We start from the raw sequence: 8,606 nt of genomic DNA on the forward strand, positions 1-8,606 counted from the left end.
CGTCCTCCAGAATGGCGGCCTCTACCATGACCACCTCTACCTCTAACTATTGGGGGTCTGTAACTCTGTTGTGGACAATATCTCCTAATATTTCCAGTCCCTCCACATCCATAACAATTTGTGGAGTCAAGCATAGGTCTCTGTGAGAATGACGAAGTCTGGGGATAACCTCCAAACTCAGAAAAATGCTGACTGGTCTGCGATGGACCCCCAGCTAAAGCCTGCAGTGAAGACTGAATAGGACGGGCTGGGTAACCTCCTGAACTCTGCCCTCTGGAGTAAGAACCACTAAACTCACCTCCCTTACGGAACTTCTTAAATGTCGACACCATGGTGAAGTCATCTGGCTTCACCCCCTCTACCTCTATCACAAAATCAACCACTTCCTGAAAGGATTTTGCTGCAGCAGCTACCTGTAAGGCTGGATCTGCAAATCTGACCTTAATCCTTTCACAAAGCGGCGAATCCGCTCTTGTGGACTGAAGCAAAGCTGAGTGGCATACCTGGATAGTGCACAAAATTTGGCCTCATAAGCAGCAACGGACATCCTTCCTTGCTCTAGGCTCAGGAACTCATCTCTCCTTCTATCCCTCATAGTCCAGGGTATATACTTCTCCATAAACAGGCTAGAAAATGATGCCCAAGTCTTGGGTGGTTCCTGTGCTGATTGACACTCAACATACGACCGCCACCAAATTTTGGCATCCCCCTGAAACTGATAGGTCACAAACTCAACACCAAATCGTTCTACTATGTCCATCTTATGTAGCAGCTCATGACAATCAACCAGAAAATCATAGGCATCTTCAGATTCAGCACCCTTGAAGACTGGAGGTTTCAACTTTAAGAACTTAATGAAAAGTTCATGTTGATCACCTGTCATTATAGACCCTGTAGTCAATCGAGGAAATGTGACTACTTCCAATGATGCCTCCATGCGGGGAGCCACAGCAGCTGCATGTTGTACTCCCGGAACCTGAGGTGCTGGTGCAGAAAACATTGGAGGTGTTTGGCTTTGATCACATAACCCGCTAAGATAAGCAAGAACCTGATTAATCATCTCTGGGGTAGGCTGGGGTGGTAATTCCTCATCTTGAACCTGCTCATTTTCCCCTTCCTCACCCTCTCTTACTACCTCATCAGCCGGCGGAGGAGTCACTACTCTATTCCTAGCTGGACCAGGTGTTTGTCCTCTACCTCTAGTGGGCGTCCTCCTGCGACCCCTACCACGGCCTCTCGCCACTGCTCCTCCTCGAGTTACAGCTCCAATGATTGGCTCAGAAGCACCCTGTCTTGCCGGTGTTGGTGTTGGCACACTTGTTGCTCTAGTTCTAACCATCTGCGAAATAGAGTGAGAATGTCAGATACCAATTTGTATCACCTGAATACCAATTGGATCCAAGTAATAGCACGAGAGAAAGAAAGAGTGGAATTTTCCTAAAGTCCTATAGCCTCTCGAAGAAAAGTAAAGGCGTCCCCATACCGTTCCTCAAGACTATACTAGACTTGTTCTTGTGTGATGAGACCAACGAACCTAACGCTCTGATGCCAAGTTTGTCACGACCCAAAACGAACTCGTGAGTGGCACCCACCCTTAACCTACTAGGTGAGCGAACCAACAAATCTAAACCCCAACATTTACCAATAGTTCAACTGTAATTAACAAAAAAATAATGCGGAAGACTCAAAATCTGATTTAAGGTAACTAAGTAAATAAGCTTCTAAAGTTACACTTATCATCCCCAAAATCTGGAAGTCATCACATCAAGAACATCTATCCTCAAATTACAAAGTCTAAGAGTATTTAAGAAACCAAAATAAGTAAGAAGATGGTCCATGTCCGAAATTCAAAGACATCAAGATGTGAAGAAGAGAATCCAGCACGAGCTAGGAATAATAGCTCACCCCGAACTCTGATGTGCTGAAGACTGGCTAGAACTGAGGGCGAGTCGAAGTCGATGGCACACTTGCTGCACTCCACAAAATAACAAAGAAGAAAATACAAGTAGGGGTCAGTACAAGGAACACGTACTGAGTAGGTATCATCGGCCAACTCAAAATAGAAAACAATATATACCGAATAATAATATACAGTCAACCCCAATACTTAACAGATGGCAAGCATCAAATACATAAACCATTGACAACAACACCATAATAGGTACACCATCAATCACAACATCAAGCACACCTTTGAGGACTCATGCCTCCACACCATACTCATTTGGAAAATAGGTTCTTTGAGTTTGAGTAAATTAATATAATTCAAGATTCCTTTCATTTAAAAATACCGTGTCGGAACGTGACACTCCGATCCAAAAATACCGTGTCGGAACGTGACACTCCGATCCAAAAATACCGTTAATTTATCCTTTATTAACACTGTTTTCAAATCATTGATATATTATTTCCATCAAGCCTTCTTCATTCAAGACATCACTTCAATAGAGAGGATTCAAGATTAAAATTCAATAGTCTCATAATTTTAGGCAAACCAAACAATCATAACATACAACCACACAATCAAGTAATAGGAGACTTTACAATACCACCCAATACATATTAATCGCTATTTAGAGTTTATCAATCACATAGAAATAAACCATAACCTACCTCCACCGAAGAACCGAAATCAAGCAAGCTACCTCTCCAATGCCTTTGCCTTCCTTATTGCCTAAGAACCTTTTCAATTTGAAGATACCAAGTTTTAATGTTGCTTCTCTGCAGGTGAGTTTCTTCCTTTCCCCTTGAGATTAATTATCCCTTAATTATAATATATAAGACTAATTATAAAAATAGTAAAAGTAACCCACTATTTGTTATAAAATTATCTCCTTTAACCCCCACTAACTCAAATGCTACTCCACTAATTAATTTCATAATTATAATAGTTCAAAAGAAATACCCATTAATAACTTTAGTGGAAGTCTGACATCGTGTGGGGTTACGCAGCGTGTGACGGTCCGTCGCATCGTCCGTCGACCCAGTAAATATTTATCAGAAATAATTCTACTACTTAAACCGACTAAATGGGTTGTTACAGGAAATATGTGGGATCATCTTGGTCCAAAAATGCTAAGGAAAACTGTGAAATAAAACTGCATTTGCATAGCCCAAATTTGCGAGATGCTAGTTAAACAAACTCATCTCCTCAACATCCATCGCAACACCAAAATCCTTTCGCAAAGTTTCCAATTTCTCTCCAAGAGAAAAAACCTTGAGATAATTCTGTACTGACTTTGCTTGCCTTTTTCAAAAGTTCATTGTAATCATCCTCCGCCTTTTTTTAATCCAAATACTCGTCTATGGGCTTTCCGTCAGCTGTCACGACCCAAAACCGGGCCGCGACTGGCACCCACACTTACCCTTCTATGTGAGCGAACCAACCAATCTAAACATTAACATTTCAATTTAATATCAACAGAAAGTAATGCGGAAGACTTAAACTCATTAATAAAAAGACAATTCAATAACTTCTAAAATTCAACATCTATTATTCCCCAAAATCTGGAAGTCATCACCACAAGAACATCTATGATCAAATTACTAAACTAAGAGTATTCTAAGAAGCTAAAATAAACAAAAGCTAGTCCATGCCGGAACTTCAAGGCATCAAGACATGAGGAAGAAGATCCAGTCCAAGCTAGAAGCATTAGCTCACCCTGAAATCCGGTGTAATGAAGACTGGCTAGAGTTGCGGTTGAGTTGAAGACGACGGTATGTTTGCTGCACTCCACAAATAACAAAGAAAACAAATACAAGTAGGGGTCAGTACAAAACACGGGTACTGAGTAGATATCATCGGCCAACTCAAAATAGAAAACAGTATATATCAGATAATATCATAAATCAACTACAATACTCAACGTGTAGCAACAACAAGTTCTATAATCATTAATAAGCACCGCCAAGTTCACACATGAGGACTCAAGCCTCAATACCATACTCATTTGGGAATTAGGTTCATTAGATTGAGTATATTAACATCTTTCAAGATTCATTATCTTTATTCCTCTTGTGTCGGTACGTGACACTCCGCTCCCCTACTACTATGTGTCGGTACGTGACACTCCGATCCCCTAATTCTACGTGTCGGTTCGTGACACCCGATCCCCTAATTCTACGTGTCGGTTCGTGACACCCGATCCCCTAATTCTACGTGTCGGTTCGTGACACCCGGTCCCCCTAATTCTACGTGTCGGTTCGTGACACCCGATCCCCTAATTCTACGTGTCGGTTCGTGACACCCGGTCCCCTAATTCTACGTGTCGGTTCGTGACACCCGGTCCCCTAAATCTACGTGTCGGTTCGTGACACCCGATCCCCTAATTCTACGTGTCGGTTCGTGACACCCGATCCCCTAATTCTACGTGTCGGTTCGTGACACCCGATCCCCTAATTCTACGTGTCGGTTCGTGACACCCGATCCCCTAATTCTACGTGTCGGTTCGTGACACCCGGTCCCCTAATTCTACGTGTCGGTTCGTGACACCCGCTCCCCTAATTTCATTCTATTAATTCATCAATCCTTCTTTTATACCAAGGCATCATCAACCCCATTACTTTAGTTCATCAAGCCTTCTTTTATACCAAGGCATCATCAATCTCATTAACAAAGTAGATTAGGGTTTTTCAAGATTTGGGATTCAATAGCTTCATCATGCTTATTTTATCACAATTATATACAAAATCACATCATGCATGCACACAATTAAGCATATAGAAGGGTTTACAATACTACCCAATACATATCATTCGCTATTAAGAGTTTACTACGAATAGCATAAACCATAACCTACCTCCACCGAAGATTCGTGATCAAGCAAGCAAATTCCCCCAAATTCTTGTTGTCCTCTTCGTTCGTTTCTCTCTCTCTCTACTCGTTCTCTTTTTCTGTTCTTTTTCTTTTCTTATTCAAACCCTCTTTCTTTTACCCTAATTAACATATAATTAAGTATAAAGATGGCAATAATATCCCACTAATTAACTCAAGGTTACCTCTTTTAACCCCCAAGTAATTAGACTTATTAACATTAACCCACTAACTTTATAAATTAAGGAGGAATAGTCCAAAACGCCCCTTAAATTACTTAACAGAAATCCGACCCATCCTGGGATTATGCAGCCTGTGACGGCCCGTCGCGCCTGCGACGGTCCGTCCTGCTGCTCCGTCACAGAGTTCAGAGACTCAATTCCACGAAAGGCTCTGCGACGGTCCGTCGTGCCCACGACGGTTCGTCCTGCAGGTCCGTCGCCAAGTTCAGAGAGTCGATTTCAGTACCCAAATTTCAGAAGTCTAAGTCTTTTGGAACGAGACACCCTCGACGGCCCGTCGTGCCCATGACGGTCCGTCGTGGGTTCCGTCGACTCACAAAGTTTTTCCAGAAATAAAATCTGCTGCTCAAAACGACTAAACAGGTCGTTACATCAGCACAATAGAGTAGACATTGATCTCTCACCGTATGAAGTGTATACGACAATTGTCGACCCAATAGACCAAGTGGATTCCCTAGTGTACCTGTCAAAACAGTCCCTCATAAATCAGCAGCGTCCACCTTATTCCCTCCTTCCATCTCTTTTCTATACACCCTTCCACCTCCACGCTTTAATCCCTCCAAAACAGTAACCTCAATCACAAATAACATCAGTTGTTTTGCAGCCGCCAACCCTGCAAGACCTGCCCCAATAAAAATCTCTCAGTCTTTACTTGGCTCAGCTGCATTCCCGTTCTTAATTGCCAACTCCACTCAAAAACTAATATATACGTATGATATAAAAAATATTATAGGCAGAATCCAATAACCCACTATACCGTTCAGGTATAACATCACCAAACATATCCTATGTCACCCAAAATCAACAAGTTTTCACGTCATTTTATAATAATGTGATTTCTAATCAAAATATAGTTACATTGTTCTATCCTTCCAACTACACTAACAACCCCAATACCAGATTAAGTGGTTATGTGTGGAATCCGGATGGATAAATAGAGTCTTTTGGGAGCAAAATAGGTTTGATGCTAATTATGATTATTCTTAGGCAAAGACAATCCCCAATTCTCTCTTAGTTCCCTCATCCATTCTTCTTTATAGTTACCGTTATTGTTCATGTTTTTCATTTTGTAATTGCTCATTTTCTTATGAATCAAAACTTATTAGTGTGTTCTGACTGTTGTTTGTTGTGAGTTGAGAAAGTCACTACATCCATTTTAGCGTTTGTTACATTGTGTCTTACAGGTGATTGGAAAATCAACTCTTTTGCTCATTGTGTGCATGCACTGTACATATTTCACAACTCGATCAGTTGAAGAAAGGACTCGATTTAACATGTTATTTATGATCATTGTGTGCAGGCACTGTTCTTGTGCATGTCAATAATGATAAAGAGTAATTTAATAAAAAATGATTTCTTGCAACACATTGCTATTTATGTTTTACTTACGTCGAGGGTTTATCAGAAATAACCTATCTATCTCTATGAGGTAGAGGTAAGGTTTCCGTACATACTACCCTCTTCAAACTCCACTTGTGAGACTGACTACATTGCATATGTTGTTGTTGATATGTTCTCCATTGAATAGAATGTGTTGCAACACCTCATGATCTACCACTTCTAACTTACTTTAGATTTTTTTTGTCTCAGATTGACTCGAGCAGTTGCTTTAGGCCAAGTACTTGTGCAGGTTCTGATTTTCTTGGTCTATTTCCATGCATTTCTCGGATGATAAAAGCTCCAGTCCGCTGTTTGCGTGTTTCCATATCAGGATTGAACATTCTGCTCAACTTCTCATGACGAGGGAGAACAATTTGCATCTTCATAATGCGTCCAGTACAAGCATCAACTGCATAACGTCTATCTATCGATATCTTCAGCCAACTACTTTTTACTTCCATTCGTATGAGGAGGAAGCAAAGAGATCCTTATCCTCATTGGGTAAGTGAAGTTGAAGTTATACTCATAATGATCACTTGAACAAACATTTGTGTTGCCAGACTCTTTTGTCCATCTAAAAGAATTAAACAATAGCTTGTCAAGTTCCTTCAATTAGTACAATAATTTTAAGGCCAAAATTCTCATAGATGTTACATGTACTTGATGAATACATACATGTAAATTTAGTGCTATTGTTTCCTTGTTTTTGTTAATGCTAATTGAAATCGCGCAGATTCAGTATATAATTCTCCCTGTATGGGTTTTCATTGCAGAAGTTGGATATCTGTATGTGTTTGTATCTGTTTTGAAAGATTGGATTTTTCAACGCCATTTCTAGAAAAGTAGCTTTCGTTATAGAGGACGAAAATTGAGGAGGAGCAATTTTTACAATTGTAGTAACTAAAGCAAATGAGGAGTGGTCAAATTTTCTTTTACTTACTGCAGTAGTTCTAGCAAAATAAGTTGTTTAGTTTAAGATGAATTTTAAATTTTAAATTTTAAATTTAGTTATGTTGTTTTAGTTGTTGAGATATTTTAAAATTCTTTTTTTTTAATAAAAATTATGCAGATTATGTATCTTGTGTTTGCTATTTAAAGCGTCTAAATGCTTAATTTTAGAAAAAACCAGCAATATCCATACACCATCAAAAAGGCACATCTGAGTCACTCCACCTATTAGTATGAAATAGAAATATATTTGTGATGCCAGTCACATGAAGAAGCTCAACAAGTCCTGCAATAATGTATCCTGGCTCTCGAGACTCGTTCATAGAATTCCAACAACTTTTTTTGCTTCTCAAAGCCTACTAGAACACTGTTTATGCTCCTATTATGCCCCTCAATTACTATGGAGTTTTTACATAGAAAATATAGGTCTTATTTATAGTCATAGAAATCATAAGTTCTTTTCCAAGTATGATATAGTTGCTAGATACAATTGCTCTGAATAGTTAGTTCTAGATTCCAATGGAAACAAATAATCTACTAATTGTTGGGACAATTTTTTATATATGAATAGTCATCATACCTTTCCTTGGCAATACTTCGGTGCAAAAAATAAACCATGGAGGTTTATTTTCTTGTTTGCAACTTAGAGAAGAAATTAGTCGGTGGAGAAATTACGTACTGCTTTGCAAAATTGCACATCTAAATTAAAAGAGCATTATAATATTAATGAATGAAAACAACTAATNATGAAAACAACTAAATAGGGAATTTGAAGAATCGTCATACTCCATAATGCAAATGTTCTAATCTTCAGCTATTACAACTAAATGAAAGAGAAATACTAACAAAAACGATATTGTTGTTTTTTGTCCTAAATTCTTGGACCTTTCATTATGTGCGAACCAAATAAAGTAATTTGAACATTAACTTTGAAGATCTAGGACCCCAATAAAGTCCAATTTCATCACCAACGCTTAATATGCGACTGTTGAACAATTTGATGCACGAAAGATTTTCTTTCTATTCTTCAACCATGCAACGGTTTTTGGCAAGCCCTTTTTGTTAGTTATAGTCACAGGAGAAGCAGCACACAAGTTTTATAGAATGGCCCCTACTGATGCAGTAAATAAAGTTCTTCAAATTTTAAAAGGAATAGTTCCACATTAACTTTGCTTTAATAAAAATAAGATTTTGGTATATTGAAAGCAAATTCAATGTGGAAC

General features: G+C 39.1%; 1 pseudogene; it reads right to left on the reverse strand.

Annotated features, from left to right (window-relative positions):
• Positions 1-5,956, reverse strand: part of LOC107019754 — a 12,365-nt pseudogene extending 6,409 nt beyond the window's left edge.
• Between the last annotated feature and the right edge of the window lie 2,650 nt (positions 5,957-8,606).

The sequence above is a fragment of the Solanum pennellii genome, chromosome 5 (assembly GCF_001406875.1).
Source record: "Solanum pennellii chromosome 5, SPENNV200".
In the NCBI taxonomy this organism is placed as follows: Eukaryota; Viridiplantae; Streptophyta; class Magnoliopsida; order Solanales; family Solanaceae; genus Solanum; species Solanum pennellii.